Here is a 15137-nt window from a genome sequence, read left to right as displayed (position 1 = left end):
CTGATGAAGAAAATGAGACACAGAGAAGTGAAGCTACTTGTCCATAATCAGACAGTTTCCAAGTAGTGGGCTTGGGGCCAGTATCTCTGCTCTTCATCCTTGTACTAAAATGCCTCCAGGCTAGAAAGTTCTGGAGAGCCATCAAACATTGCTCCTGCACAGGGGAAACAAAGTTGTCTGAGAAAAAAATCAGGACAGAGGGAAGTGGAGATGAGCAGGTCAGATGTTCTTGTGACATCACTGAGACTTGAAGCTGGCTCAAGTGTTCTTGTGACATCACTGAGACTTGAAGCTGGCTCAGGTGTTCTTGTGACATCACTGAGACTTGAAGCTGGCACCATGGGTTTTTAAGATGCATGAGTCAATGTACTGACTTTTTTGTTTAAGCCACTTTGAGTTAGGCTTTCTCTACCTTGTGAGCATCTAAGTCTCTCTCAGAAGGGGTCTGGTCTGGAGGAGGATGTGACAGCGGCTGCCGTATCCACTGGTCCTCAGATGGAGGTGGAGGGTGCCTGAACTGCGATCCACAGTTGCCACAGAATTTTATCAGCATGGGGAAAGCAAGCGTGCTTCTTGTGAGCTTACCGTTCACCCCACAGTGAACTAGGGTCTGAAATGCCCCAAAATGAACCCTCAAAAATCTACCTGCCCTTATCTCTATGATTTTTAGCATCACTGACCAATATCACCACCTGGATTTGAGGGTCTAAATCATGAATAGAATCAGGATGTGCCTTTCTGGCCATATGGCCCAGGGAAGGATTGGGAAGCTGATAATGAGAAAGCTTTCGACTAGATTATCTTTCAGATTCCCTGTGATAACTCAGATCCCAAATCCCTTTGATCCCCAAATCTTGAGAGCTCTGTTTGCTCCACTTGATTGCTTCCATGAACTGTTCACTTTGGACTAAGACTTGTACTTCTTCCCATTTTCTTGGAACACAAAATTAATTTTCTATACCCAATTTTCAACCAAATTCCATTTTCTAGCTTTCCGGCAACTTCCATCCAGGTTAGTCATTTAGCCTGTTGGTTTCAGGTCTCCTCTTTAAAAGAGAGAAAAAAATGATTCCCCCATGCTTCACAGGAGGATTGTGAGAATTAATTAATGTTTGTAAAGGGTTTTCCATCCTGTAATGTCTTTGATATCAGAGGATGAAAGCGTGTGAGCGGTGGTGATGAGGACCTGGTTCAGGAGGGAAAAAGAGAGAACAATTCTCTGTTCGTTTTAGTGCTCATCCATGCTTTTCTGACACTTAACAAACTCCTTTTAAGTTATTCCAAGTTAAATGGATGCATGTCAATCCTATTGCTTTGATGAAGCCATCCAAATAAAAATAAAAATTCAAAACACTTTTGTACAAACCGAATGTGGAGGTAGAAGTCTGTTTCTTGTCAACCAGAACCCTAACTGCTGCTGTAGCCCCTACCCTGTCATCACTAGGAAGGTTGTGAACCAATCATCTCACCTGTGGGTCCTCCCCCAGACTGTGAACATCCTTTCAATTCTAAGGAAAGAAGAAGGTAAGGTTGACTAATTTACTTTTTCCAGCAGAGAAGATAGTGTCTGTTGAGGGCTGAATTGTGTCCCTCCAAATTTAGATGTTGAGTGTGTTCATATGTTAAATCTCTAACCACCAGTACCTCACAATGTGACCATGTTAGGAGACAGAGTCTTTACAGAGGTCATCAAATTAAAATGAGGTCGTATGGGTGGGTCCTTATAAGAAGAGATCAGGATACAGACACTCACAGAAGGATGACCATGTGAGGTCCCTGTGGGGAGAGGACAGCCATCTGCACACCTAGGAGAAGCCTCAGGAGAAACCAACTCTACCAACATCTTGATCTTGGACTTCCAGCCTCCAGGACTGGGAAAGAATGCTTTTCTGTTGTTTAAGCTACTCTGTTGGTGGTACTTTGTTACAGCAGCCTCAGCAAACTAGTACAGTATCTTAGCCCACCCCTGACCTCAGCCAAATTTCTTTGTTACCAGTGGATCCAAGAGGGAGCATTAGGTATGGAGTTCTTTGTGGCTGAGGAAGATGTCAGAAAGTGCTCAACGTGTCTGTCCTCTGTAGTCATTTGACAATATTCACAGAGGGAATTTGAGATAAGAATTGACATGTAAGATCATTTCTTGCAAAAAGACCTAAATTTTTTTCTTTAAATTATTGTATTTGAATCCTTCTGTCAAATGTCCACATTCTGGCTTATTAGAATTCATCTGAAATCTCTTTTCCTATTGCTCTTGAAGAGGTGCCTGCATGACTTCCTTTGATATATTTTCTGCCTTCCAGAAAAGGGAAATGCCCCCACAATTCTTTTATTCCACCCCAGGGATCAACAATCTTTAGTAATATTTTATAGTAGATTAATAAGACCACTCCTCCAATCAAGAGTTGGTGTCTATTTCCACCCTCTTTGAACCTGAGTTTGGGGGTGGGTGGGATCTTGTGACTTGCTTTAATCAATAGAGTTTGGTGGAAATGGCATGTGTGTTTAGGAGCTGTATTAGAAACAGAACCAGTAGGAGACAGGTAGGTAGGTAGGTAGGTGATAGAAAGAAGAAAGAAAGAAAGAAAGAAAGAAAGAAAGAAAGAAAGAAAGAAAGAAAGAAAGAAAGAAAGAAAGAAAGAAAGAAAGAAAGAAAGAAAGGATTTATTATGAGAAACTGGCTCATGTGATTATGGCTGAGAAGTCCCATGATCTGTCATCTGCAAGCTGGAAACCCAGGACAAGCAGTGAGAAAACAGAGATGATGTCTGAGGGCCTGAGAAGCTCTAGTTCCATTTCAAGGGCAGAAGACTGATGTCCAGCTCGAGGAGTCAGGCAGAGAGAGAGTCCAATGTCCCTCCGCCATTTTGTTCTATTTGAGTCTTCAATGGATTGGGTGATGCCCTCCCACATTGAGGAGTGCCACTTGCTTGACTCATTCTTCCCATTCAAATGCTAGTTTCACCCAGAAATATCCTCAGAGACACACTCAGGAATAATGTTTTACCAGCTGTCTGGACACTCCATGACTCAGTCAAGTTCATACATGAAATTAACCATTATAAAATCCTTGGCCTTCAGATGCCTTGGAACTTCTACCTTCACCGTCTTGAAATGCTTCCTGAGACCACCATGCCAGGAAGAAGCCTGAACAAAAGACCACATAGGGCTGTCCCAGCTGATCCTGGCCCCAAAAGACCCAGAACTGAGCCCACCCTTACAAGTGAGCCCAGGCAAACCTAGCCACCACGTTGCTTGGTCAGCTCAGAGAATCACAACCAGCATTAAATCTTTGTTTTAAGCCGCAAATTTTGGGGTGGTTTGGCGCATGGAGGGATCACCGGAGCACTTCTCTGCCTCTTGGGCTACAAAGAGAGAAGACCAGTCCAAAGTTAATGGAAAATTAACTTCAAAGAATTGAAGACAGATCTATTTATAATAATATAAATATAATAAAAATTATTATGTAATTTTTCAAGCAAGTTAAACAAAGACGTGGTTCAATAAATTGCGAGGGGAGACAGGGTCCTTAAGCAATTGTTTAAAATAGTTTGTAATATCATATTAGTTGTATGAAAATGTTCTTCCCCAAACGCGGCGAAACAATGGATTCTGTTAATAATTTAAACAATGCCCCTGAAATCCTTTGCAACATGATTTGCTTAGCAAAATACTTCCTCATAAATCGTTCCAGGGAAGGCTTTGATCGCCGCATAAATTATGCCATCGGGAATTCCACACCATCAGCCTGAATCAGGGATGTTTTCCTGTGTTTGACCCTGAACTCAGCTTCCTCTTCCTCTCTTTTCCTTTATCTGCCCCTGGGGGCGGCGGGGGCGGGGGGGGGGGTGTTTTCATCCCAGAGCAAAGTTTGTTAAGTTAGCATATTTCCCAACATGTAGGGCTCACATCAGACTTCTAACTTTGGGACAGCACACAAACCATCTTTGGTATCTTCCTGAAGATATTCTCCAGACACAGACTTCTACAGTGTGTGCATATGTGTGTGTACTTATTTGTGTGTGCATATGTGTGTACATGTATGTGTCTCTGTGTTTGCGCCTGTGTTCATGTGTGCATACAGAGGCATATTCACTTTCTGTTAAGACTTTTTTCATGTTTATTTATTTATTTTGAGAGGGAAAGACAGGGACAAAGCACAAGGAGGGGAGGGGCAGGGAGAGAGAATTCCCAAGCAGGCTCTGCACCATCAACACAGAGCCCAACATGGGGCTCGAACTCACAAACCGTGAGACCATGACCTGAGCCGAAATCAAGAGCCAGGTGCTGAACCGTCTGAGCCCCTCAAGCGCCTGATGCACACCCACTTTTTACACTGGCCTAAGCTCCAACTAACTGGGAAGGTGACTACCGTCATACTGGATGTCGGAGTGCAGGGGCCACATTAGTGTCCCGCCCCACATGGGGTTGCTTCTGGTTCCCCCCTGACTTGTTGGTCCTTCATTTACCTGTGTCATTGTCTCCCTTCAGGAATGCAGCTCCCCGGTATGGGAGGGGCGGGGCTAGTTTTAAAGGCTACGTCCCCACCCCCACCCCCGCAGCCCTGGAGAATAAGGAGCAGAACTTCCTATGTAGTTGCTGAGGCCCTTCACCCCGTAGACGGCACCCAGCCCTTTCTGGGGAGTCCTACAAAAGCTGGAAGGTCTTATAGGAGGCACAAAGAACACTTTATATATCTATGAGACTTGACAAAGGACAAATGGCAAGTAATTGAAGACCGGAGTATCGCTTTCATCAGAATGGCCCATTTGAGCGGGTGATAAGCGTCTCCCTCCCACCTCAGAGGCCGGTCCCTTATTCTAATTAGCCTTCGAGGTTATCTTATTTGTGGCTAAGTGGCAACAGCCCCTCCATCAGTTCTAGGAAGAATGATCAAAGAGGGATTTAATTAAATTTTCATATTTAATTTTCTTCTTTCATTTGTGCAGTCTCCTTTTGCTCAAAACATGCTATTCTCAGGGAGCTGAAAAGTTGCTCAGGAGAGCAGAACTTACTAGAATAGGAGAGAAATGGGGGCTTTATGGGTTTTCTTTAAAAGCACCCAAATCTCTCCATCTCCACTCTGCTCAAATGTGTGTGCAATTTAGGGCAGTAACATTTGAATTATGAATTGGCTGCTCCAGCTGCAAATTAAACGTGTGGCAAATGGCTTGGGTCCCAAATGTGCTTGGAGGCTGCTGGTGAGTGACTTTTACCCAACCCGGACCAGAGACGTCTCTGGGGAGCAGAGAAGGGAGGCCAGGGCCGCCCATTCCAAACCCACGTGCTTGCCGGCTATGCATCTCGGTTTCACAAAAGGCACGGTGTGTGTGACACCTGTAGTTCCCTGAACAGGGCAAATGTTGCTGCAGAGAAAGCTGGCCCACAATAAAGTCCAGGCAAAATGCAGACGTTCTGTGAGGTTTGTTTTCACCGGGGGGGGGGGGGGGGGCATGTGCAGGACAGGCTCTGCACCAAGGTCAGCATCTGATGTCTATCCTTACTTCCCTTAGATCTGCAGATGGGTTTGGTGGGAAGATCAGATTCCTGGGCTGGTTCAGAGAGAAGCCTGGAGGCCGGCGTTGTTGAAATGCACACATTTGACCTCCCTGAGAGCACCTCTTTATTTGCACAGGCACCAGCTCCCCCTGTGTAGTCTGTGACGAATGTCCCCCAAAACAGCGAATGCACTGATCAGGATTCCCATAGTCCCCCAGGAAGGGGAAGGAATCCCTCACCTCCTCTCTCTCCTCCTCCTTCTCTCCTTCTGGAGCATCATTTACATACTCATAATTCATGTGTTCAGTGCACATCACTCTTATCTACTCCTTAGAGCAGACCCTCCCTTCTGGATATCATCTGGAAAGCTTGTGGTAGCTTGGTTTTAAGTGGATTTAAATACAGGCATGCCTTCTGGGGACTAGCAAGGTAATAAGACGGATTTCCCCAGTTCCTGTCCAGGAGGACAGCTGGCACCTCCCAGCTGTGCTAAGGTCTGGGTTACACAGCAAAGTGAGTTCTTCCTTTAGAGCGCTGGCGAGATCACCAGACAGCTTTTGGGGGGTTGACGTGTGTCTCCCCCTGAAAAACGTGCTGAAGCCTTGACACTTGGTGCCTGTGAACGGGACCTGACTTGGAAACAGGATCTTTGCTGACGTGATCAAGCTAAGATGAGGTCATGATGGATTAGGGCGGGCTCTAATTCAGTTACTGGTGTCCCTCTAAGAAGAGACCACACGGAGGGAAGACAGCCAGTGAAGACCGGGGCAGGGACTAGAGTGACACATGCACAAGCCAGGGAATGCCAGGAGCCACCGGAAGCTGGAAGACGCAAGAAGGATAGTACCCTGGAGCCTGTGGAGAGAGCGTGCCCCTGTCAGCACCCAGATCTTGGACTTCCGGCCCCCAGAACCAGGGGAGAATAGACGGACTTCCAGCCTCGAGAACCAGGAGAGATAAAGTCTTGTCTTTTAAGCCACGCGGGTGTTGGTACTTTGTCACGGCAGCCCAAGGAAACCCACAACAGTTTACCAAAAATCAGATATCTTGTTCTCTTCTCACGTGACCGAATGGTCGCGAGCAGGACGGCCAGCAGGGGTGCATGGCACACTCATGATGTCAATGTGCTGTCCGCTGAGGGGCCGTGGACACAGTGTGCCCAGTGGGGTCACACACCGTGAGTTTGCTTGGGCAAATCAGTGCTCTGACCGTGAGTGAGGCACCCGACAGCATCCGCTGCTCAGCGACTCCCGCTCTGGGAACAGCCCTGCCAGACAGATCGGAGGTGCTCCTGAAGTTCCAACCACAAATACGCTAACGCATTCTTACCTAGACGGAGGAGGAAACTCCTTCCTATAAACAGACGAAGCATTTACTGTGGCTCCATCACGGATGGGCTGTTGCGAAGATGCGGAACCCACGTTCGGAGGAATTATTTTCATCACCAGGCAGAGACATCCTCACAACATGATTCTCGGTGACGGGAACGTGCACGGGTTATCCAGACTGCGGATCGCACCCAAACACGCCACCGTCTTCGGTGGGTTCGTGAGAAATCTTACCTCCATCCCTGATCTTCACCGTCCTTTCCAAGTTCTCTGAAGGACTTGTCTGCTACCTTATAGTCAGAAACACGATGCGTGAAAACAGACTGGTTCCGTCACATGAATTCTCTTCTTTACTTCCCCCCTACCCGGTTCCCCCCGAACCCCTCCTCTTTGATGGGGTTGAAAACATGTCACAAATGGTATTTTGTGTCACAAATGGTATTTTGGAATCGGCATTGTAAGCCCCCCACCCCCAGCTCTCCAAATGATTGATGGGCGATTTCCTTTCCGTTTCCCCCTTGCCCCATCCTCTGGAAGGTCATTCGATTTGGGACATGGTGATTCATTCCATCGTGGACCTCCCTCCGGGACCTGGCTTGGCTCAGGTGGGCTGCAAACACCAGGGCTGGTTTAGGGGCCCTGACTCGTGGCTCCAAATTTCCTAGACCGACAGGAAGCAAAGCTGGACCACATTAGACAGGGCTGGGGGCATATGGGTGCAGGTGGGGACTCAGCGTTGGATTCCTCTGTGGTCTCTGTTGGAACCCTGAGCTCACGGCCTCTGACTCTGTGGGGTATGTTCGCTTTGGGTGCGGTCCCCTTTGGAGACCTTTCAGTGCTTCTCTATACCCCCCCGCATCGGCGTGTGAGGTCCGCTGCGCCAAGTACCGCCAGCTGGGAGCTTGAACAGCAGACATTTGTTTCCCCACCCACAGTCCTGGAGGCTGGAGGGCCCAGATCAAGGCGTCAGCAGTTCGGTTCCTCCTGAGCCTCTCTCCCTGGCGTGTGGACCGCCATCCTGTCCCCGTGTCCTCACACGGCGTCCCTCTGGATGTGTCTGTGTCCCCATCCCCTCCTCTCCTTCACCTGACACCCTATGATCTCCTGTTACCTTCATCACCTCTTTAAAGACCAGAACCCCAAATACAGTCACATTCTGAGGTCCCGGGGGCAAGGACTCCAGTGTACTGAGGAAAGGACTCTTTCTCCCAAGGTCAGAACATGGTTGGACACTCAAGTGAGGCACCAGCTCCCAGAGACACGTTCTCTCCTCTTAGTCTAGTCCCAGCCCGTCCAGGACGGCTGTGGTCCGGCGAGCGAGCCCTAGGTGTTCCAATGTTAGCGCTCGGTCACCAGGACAGCGTTTGTCACTTCAGTTGGAGTTATTCACACTTGTCCCTGGTGCTGCCCAGGACCCCAGCTTCCTGGATGCAGCAGGCTCACAGCTGTGATCCACGAGTTCCTGTCCCACTGCTCCGGCACGCCAGCCTGCCCAGCACGGCCTGTCGAGAAAGGGACCCCAGGGCCCTCCTCCAGCCACCTCTGCTGCTGCTTCCTCTGTTTGGTGCCACAGATACAGCAGCTTAGGGCTTGCTGGCAGAGGAAGGGGAGGGGGGATCCGTAGGGCCAGGCCCTCCTCCAGCCACCTCTGCTGCTGCTTCCTCTGTTTGGTGCCACAGATACAGCAGCTCAGGGCGTGCTGGCAGAGGAAGGGGAGGGGGGATCCGTAGGGCCAGGCCCAGCTTTGGGGAGAGGGTAATGAGAGCATGGTCCTTGAGGTATTGCTACTCCCACAGGAGCTGCAGGGAGGGGTGCTGAGGTCTGCAGTGGAGGCCCCGTCCTCTCCCTTCCCCAGGACTCCCCCACCTCCAAGAGCACGGAGTGGACAGGTTATGAGCAATGGAAAGAGAGCCGGTGTTGCGTCCACGTCTTGTGCAGAAAACAAAGAAGCCCAAGAACAAGAGCCTTCCTTATTCTGGTTAGTCTCTCACTTGGGAAGGGACCCCTGTGTGCCAGCGACTTCCTTCCAAAACCCATCGGCCAGAACGTGTCACCTGACCACCGAGGGGATTGCCAGAGAACCCATGGCACGGGAGTATTTGTTCCCGGGCACCTGCCATCCCTGGGCCAAAGCAGTGGCTGTTAGTCAGCAGAAAGGCAGAGGTGGACATCAGGCAGGCAGCCAGCAGGGGGGCCACATTTGGGACAATGACCACCTCTGGGAAGCCAGACCCCTTCCTTCGCCAGCACGCACACAGCTACCACGGAGACTCTGGGAGACCTCGATCCCCCTTCCTTTTCCTTTCCTTTTCCTCTTCCTTTCCTTTCCATTTTATTTTTATTTTAAATGTTTATTTATTTATTTGAGAGAGACAAAGCACGAGTGGAGAAGGGGCAGAGAGAGGGAGACACAGAACCCGAAGCAGGCTCCGGGCTCTGAGTTGTCAGAACACAGCCCGACGCAGGGCTTGAACTCACAGACCATGAGATCATGACCTGAGCCGAAGTCCGACGCTCAACCGACTGAGCCACCCAGGCGCCCCTCCTTTTTTTAATTCTAAATATCTTTATTGGCATAGAATCCACACGCCATATAATTCTGGGCTTTCCTGCTCACAGGCCGATGGCTGTTGGCACAGTCACAGAATTGTGCCACTATCACCCCACCCATCTTAAAACATGTGCATCACCCCCAAAAAGAAACTCTGTGCCTGTTAGCTACCGCTGCCCCCCAGCCACAGGCAGCCACTAACCTCTGTCCCACCCACATAGATCTGACTTGGTGCATACAGGGAAAATCCTGTGTCCTGAGGCTTTTCTGTGCTTGGCTTCTCACACTCAGCATATTCTCAAGGTCCTTCCTTGTTTGTGTATCCAAATTCCTCTTTATGGCTGAATATCCCTCCTTTGTGTGTATTCATTTGCCTACTGATGATTGAATTGCTTGTTTTCTCCTTCAGGCTCTCCTGAAAGCCAGCTTTTGCGTGCACGTATCTGCATTTCCCCAGGGCAGGTGCCTAGGGGCTCAGCCACTGTGCGTCTTCTGAATGCCCTAAGGATGTCCACCACCAATTAGGTTCCCATCCTAGACTGCGGCCGGCGGCCGGTGCCCCATCGACCAGCCAGGCAAGAGATCTTCCGTGATTGCCAGCCACGTTTTGTTGGGAATTTCGCCGCATCTTTCCTGTGGCCCACGCAGGAGAAAAATGAACGCTCAGGTATTTTCCCTCCCAGTTTTCTCGCATGTGCTGTCTGCTCCTACAAGGGAAAATGGAAACTCCCATCAGCAGAAAACCCTAGCCTGCGTTCCGGGATTCACCTCTCTCTCCCCAGTAGCTGTGGCTTCATGCGCCCGCCCCCCCCCTTACAGCCTCACCTCCTGTCTCTGGCAGCTGACAGCACCTAAGGGGCCACCCTGAGGTTTCAATGGTAACCCGACCTCCTGCCTGCCCCTCCTTAACCAGGCTGTGCCCCCCCCCCGGGGGAGTACAGTGTATCCAATTATTCTTACCCTTGTGTGTGTGCGTGTTTGTAAGCTATCATGGTGAGTTGGGAGAACAAAGGCGATATAAGCCCCTTCTGGCATTTTCTATTGCCATTTTGTTTTCAGTGACTTCAAACCTCCCCCAGAGATCGCAGTGGTGGGGGTTCCAGAGGGCACTTGGACAGGGGGTCCGACAGTTGCTTCCACATTCATTGTTTGTTTGCTAATTCAGACGATAGTCTCGCGCCCAACCCCGTGCCAGGATTGAAGGCGGAGAACCCAGTCCTGCCCTCAAAACCGCAAACTCGAGCAGGCAGGAGAGGCCGTGGCCGGACCTTGCTGACGCAGGAGCAGAGTGCGGCCCTGGAGTCACGTGGGGGAGGCCGGTCACTCTCGTCCCCTCTCCTTGGAGAAAGCAGGTCAGGGGAGCAGCCTCGCTTTCAGTCTGCTGTTACCTCGCTCTGCAGGCTCTCTGAAGGCCTCCTGGTCACCCTGCCAGTGAAGGAGGGATCCCGACCCAAAGCAGACCCACGGCGCTAACAGCAGACAGCGGAGACGGACGGCAGCTTCCAGCGGCCACACGCATCACAGGCCAGCAGGAAGACCTGGCCACATGGGGCTCCTGGGGCGGCCCACAGGAGCAGCCAACCAGCACGGGGTGAAGGCTGTGAGGCTGAGGGCTGGGCGGGGGCGGCTGTCCAGCCAGGGGGCTAGCATGTGGGGGCCTCCCTGCCGGGCGGTGGGCACACATGTGTGCCAAGAGCAGGGAAGCCCAGAGCTGGGCCACTGCGACCCAGAGATGACAAGACAGCACAGGAGTCTTTAGGTCTTCTGTCATCGGGGCTTTTCGGCTAATCCCTGGAGGGTCAGCTGCCCTGGAGCTGCGGTGACAGCCTCGCCCACCAGCCCGGTCGGGAAGGGGTCATGGGTGATGATCCCAACACAGGAGGGCCGGGAGGAACGTTTCCCCTCCCAGACACCTCCAGAGGCCACCCTGGGCCTGCCCAGGACACTGTTTTGCTCCAACGTTTAGAATCCCCCCCTGATGGGACCTTTGGTTTTCTGGCATTGCCCTGTGTTTAACCCTCTGGACTGGGTGGCCGCATGCATTTCTCTAGAATCCCTCTGTCCCCTACTGGCCACCGTCCACCCTGTGTCAAATCAACTCCCTGGGTCCCAGCTCAGGCAGCCCCCATCCTCCTCAGCCCAGGGCTGGTGCTGCCTTCTTGCCCCACCTCTGCCTGGGCTTGCGGGCAGCTGTCCAGTGGAGTCCCTGCTCACCCCCCTCAGCTGGGGTCTCCGGGCTCCCCACCCGCACAGCCCGTCCTGAGTTTGTTCCCTGCCCGGTGTGGCCAAGGAGCTCCGGCCCATATGGGAACAGGGACCTGAGGACCCATCCTGCTTGGGCACATCTGTCTTCAGTGACAGTAAGATTCCTTCCTGCACAAGCCCGCACCACTGTGTGCCCTGTGCACCACTGTCCAGCCCAGGCTGGAGCTCGAGGGCCTTTTCCATGGGAGCCCTGCCACCCCCCCACCACACCCCGGCTGGCTCTACTCTCTCTGACATTCCAAGGATGCCTTCCTGGGCGGGAATTCCTGACCCACAGAGATGGTCTTGATGACCAAACACGGGCCCTTCTCCACAGAGGTGGGGAATGCTCTTTGCCAATGTGTTTAGAAGAACAGGATTTGTCTTGGGGACAAAAGTTCAAGGGTGTTTATTCATTCGACTGGTATGTATTAACCACCATATGCCATGCACTGTCCTAAATTCTGGGAAAATAAACGTTTAAAAAGAGAGAAAGAGAGAGAGAGAGAGGGGGGCACCTGGGAGGCTCAGTCGGTTAAGCATCCGACTTCAGCTCAGGCCATGATCTCACAGCTCGTGGGTTCGAGCCCCGCGTCGGGCTCTGTGCTGAGAGCCTGGAGCCTGCTTCGGATTCTGTGTCCCCTGCTCTCTCTGCCCCTCCCCAACTCGTGCTGTCTCTCTCTGTCTCTCAAAAATGAACAAACATTAAATAAACAATAAATAAGTAAACAAACAAACAAACAAACAAAGAGAGAGAGAAAAAGAGAAAACCTTTGCCCTCACGGAGCTTACATTCTGTCAGGGAGGCAGACAATAATAGAATAAATAACTAAAATATACCATCTGTTTTAAAAGTGCTTCTATAAAGGAAAGTAAAAATCAGGGGTGAGGAGCTGAGGTCGGGGACGTTGAGATTCAAAATGTGTCTATCAGGGAAGGCTTCCCAGTAAAGGGGGCTTCTGAGCAAAACCTGAAGAGGGTAAAGGGACAGTCCTGTGGGAAGACAGTTCCAAGTGGAAGGGAGTGTATGTGCAAAGGTCCTGAGGCAGGGCCAAAGGGCCAGCAGGGAAGCCTTCTTGGTGAGCAGAGGACAGAGGGTGGGGACGAGGCCCCCTTCGCACAGCAGGGCGACATCAGAAGCCTTCGGTTTTCATTCCAGGTGAAATGGAAACCCCCCAAGGGGCCAATGGAGGAAACACAGGAGCAGATTCAAACTTCTGAACGTCCCGCCTGCTGCCGATGTCCCGGGCGGAAGTGTGCCCTCCGTCAGGAGCTGCCCTGGGTCCGGGCTCTGCAACCCCAGCTCCACCCTGACCAGCTAGCCCTGCACGCTTTGCCGGGGGCGGGGAGACTGCCTTTTCTGCCTTCTGGTGGCCCTTTTGTAGTTGTTTCCTGGGCTCTGTCTCCTCGTGGACGAAGTAACGCCTGAAGCAGCCCATGTCTGGAGTGTGGCCCCTCTTACGCCCTGGCCGCCGAAGGACAGGAGAGTCTCACTAAGCCTCACGCGGGCTCGTCATCTGTTCTGCAAGTAGGTTTTCGGGGATGTGGTGCCCCAACCATCGAAGGCCATCATTTCCAGGAGACTCCTCAGAGGAGATCAGCGGGGAGCCGGGTGGTCCCCTGTGGGGGGGGGGGGTGCAGGGGGGCCAGTTCTGAAGGGCTCTGGAATCCCTGGGGCCAAACCCAGGGTTTCCATCTGACAACAACCGCGCCAGGCACGCACGCGGAAGCGGAACCTCGGCCAGCTCAGCCCCAGCATGGCCTGCGGTTTTCATCATTCCCATCCTGCAGGTGAGGACAAGGGGGCACCAGAGAGGCTGACGTGATTCACCACGTGTGCGCTTACGGCCACCACGTCCAGGAGCTGCGTCTCTCCCCCGGGGCCCATGCTGCCCCCGCCCCAGCTCCCGTCCATCAGTACCACATTTCTCTTTGCACATTTCCTGGGGGAAGAATCCTAATTTGGCTTTGGGAGTACTATTAATACCGACTTTACACTTTTCTTTGTCCATTTGGAGCCATTTATTTTTTCTTTTCCGGGTTTCAAACAATTCTGCAGACCTGTGATGAGCCGGCTGGCCCGGCCGCACCCACACCCGCTGCCCCCCGCGCCCACAGCCTTATCGGCGCTCCTGCAGGCCAGCTGACTCCGGGTTGGCTCTGCACAGCAGAACTTCCTGGCGTCTGTCCCTGCCCTCGGGAACATTCTGCCCTTCCTGGGAACATGCCTTTGAGCTTGCCGAAGTCTGGTTTCCCTCCTACGCATCCTGAGAGCTGCTTGCAAGAGACGATGGACCAGCTTCACCTGCCCCCTCACTCCCCGGGCCTCAGCGCCTTCCCTGCACCCAGGTCGCCCGCGAGCATCGATTTCACACAGATGAACAGCTCCTTCCCATGGGAGTTCAAGATAACTCCTGCCGCTCAGTCATCTTTAAAATTGTTCCTTAACTGTCCCTGTCCCGAGTGTCATTTTTCCTCGGCGTTCAATTAAATTAAGCTGCTAGCGGCCGCACATTTTAATTTTCCTGTTTCACACCGGATAATAAATAGTGATCGGGGAACAGGATGGCCTCTTCCCTTGGCCTTCTCTCCTCGCCCTCACCTCTCGTTTCTCTACATCTCATTCCCTGAGTGCGTCTGAGTGTCTTGAGGGCCTCGGACCCCTTGATGAGGCCGGCAGGGCCTTGACTGCACGCCTGCATTCTTCCCGGGCTCGGCCCTGGGCTGGCAGAAGGAGGTGGGATCTCAAAGGCGGCCGAGCTTGTCTTGGAGAGGGAAAGCTGCAGGCAGACTCCCACATCTCTGGCTCCTGAGATCTGCCCGTCTCCGGCTGTCAGCGGCCAGAGGATGGTCATGAGGCGGCAGCTCTGGGACCCCAGCTGCTGGGAGCCCGCGGTCTTTTCAGGCCAGCTCAGACCCCGCACGTGGTGAGTGCGGCGGGGCCCAGACATGAGGCTCCCCGCCTGTGCAAGCTGGGGTGACCCCCAGGCTCCAGCCTCGGAGGCCCGCCCTCGGCGGGTGCCAGGGTCTGTGCTTCTCTCAGGGGGAGTTTTCAGGGGGAGCCCCGTGGTTTGATGGAAAAGTAACACTCATGAAAAGAAGACGTCATTTAAGACGTATTTCTCCAGGCCAGGTTTGGCTTTAAATCCTTACCTATCATATCTTAATCTTCTCCAAGTTTTGAAACGTAGGCATTCCTGTCACCTGTTTAAAGAAAAGAAAACTGATGATGTTCTGAGGAGCCCGGTAATGTCCCCAGGAGGTTGTGGCACCAGAACTTCAAGTCTTATCCTTTTTTTTTTTTTTTCTTTTTCTGTCAAACCATCTGTCCCTGGTTTTCTTCTCCAAGGAGGCCTCATTGATATTTCCAGGGTAACTCTTCCAGAAGCATTACAGTTTGGCCAGCCCTTTTATGGATTTGTCTCCCAGGGGTGACTCATTGTCATCAGTAGGTTTAGGGCACTAGTTTGAGGAAATCCCGAGAGGGCAAATTCTGGAGTCTGGCTGTTTGGATTTAA

The 15137-nt window shown here is 51.8% G+C and overlaps 2 long non-coding RNA genes across 3 annotated transcripts; both read left to right on the top strand.

Moving 5' to 3' along the window:
- Positions 1-1395: 1395 nt before the first annotated feature.
- On the top strand, positions 1396-12167 carry LOC111561671. Of its 2 annotated transcripts, none has more exons than XR_002744281.2 (4): positions 1396-1524; positions 8680-8802; positions 9785-10042; positions 10776-12167. It is a non-coding gene; the product is annotated as an uncharacterized LOC111561671 (long non-coding RNA). The 2 variants fall into 2 exon arrangements; XR_002744280.2 differs by having other exon boundaries at positions 10541-12167.
- A 119-nt stretch (positions 12168-12286) lies between these two features.
- On the top strand, positions 12287-14122 carry LOC109502042. The gene is made up of 2 exons (XR_002744991.2): positions 12287-13147; positions 13411-14122. It is a non-coding gene; the product is annotated as an uncharacterized LOC109502042 (long non-coding RNA).
- Positions 14123-15137: the final 1015 nt, after the last annotated feature.

This window comes from Felis catus, chromosome C1 (assembly GCF_018350175.1).
Source record: "Felis catus isolate Fca126 chromosome C1, F.catus_Fca126_mat1.0, whole genome shotgun sequence".
Classification (NCBI taxonomy): domain Eukaryota; kingdom Metazoa; phylum Chordata; class Mammalia; order Carnivora; family Felidae; genus Felis; species Felis catus.
The sequence above is the reverse complement of the archived record's forward strand: the minus strand, read 5'-3'. Positions and strand labels throughout refer to the sequence as shown.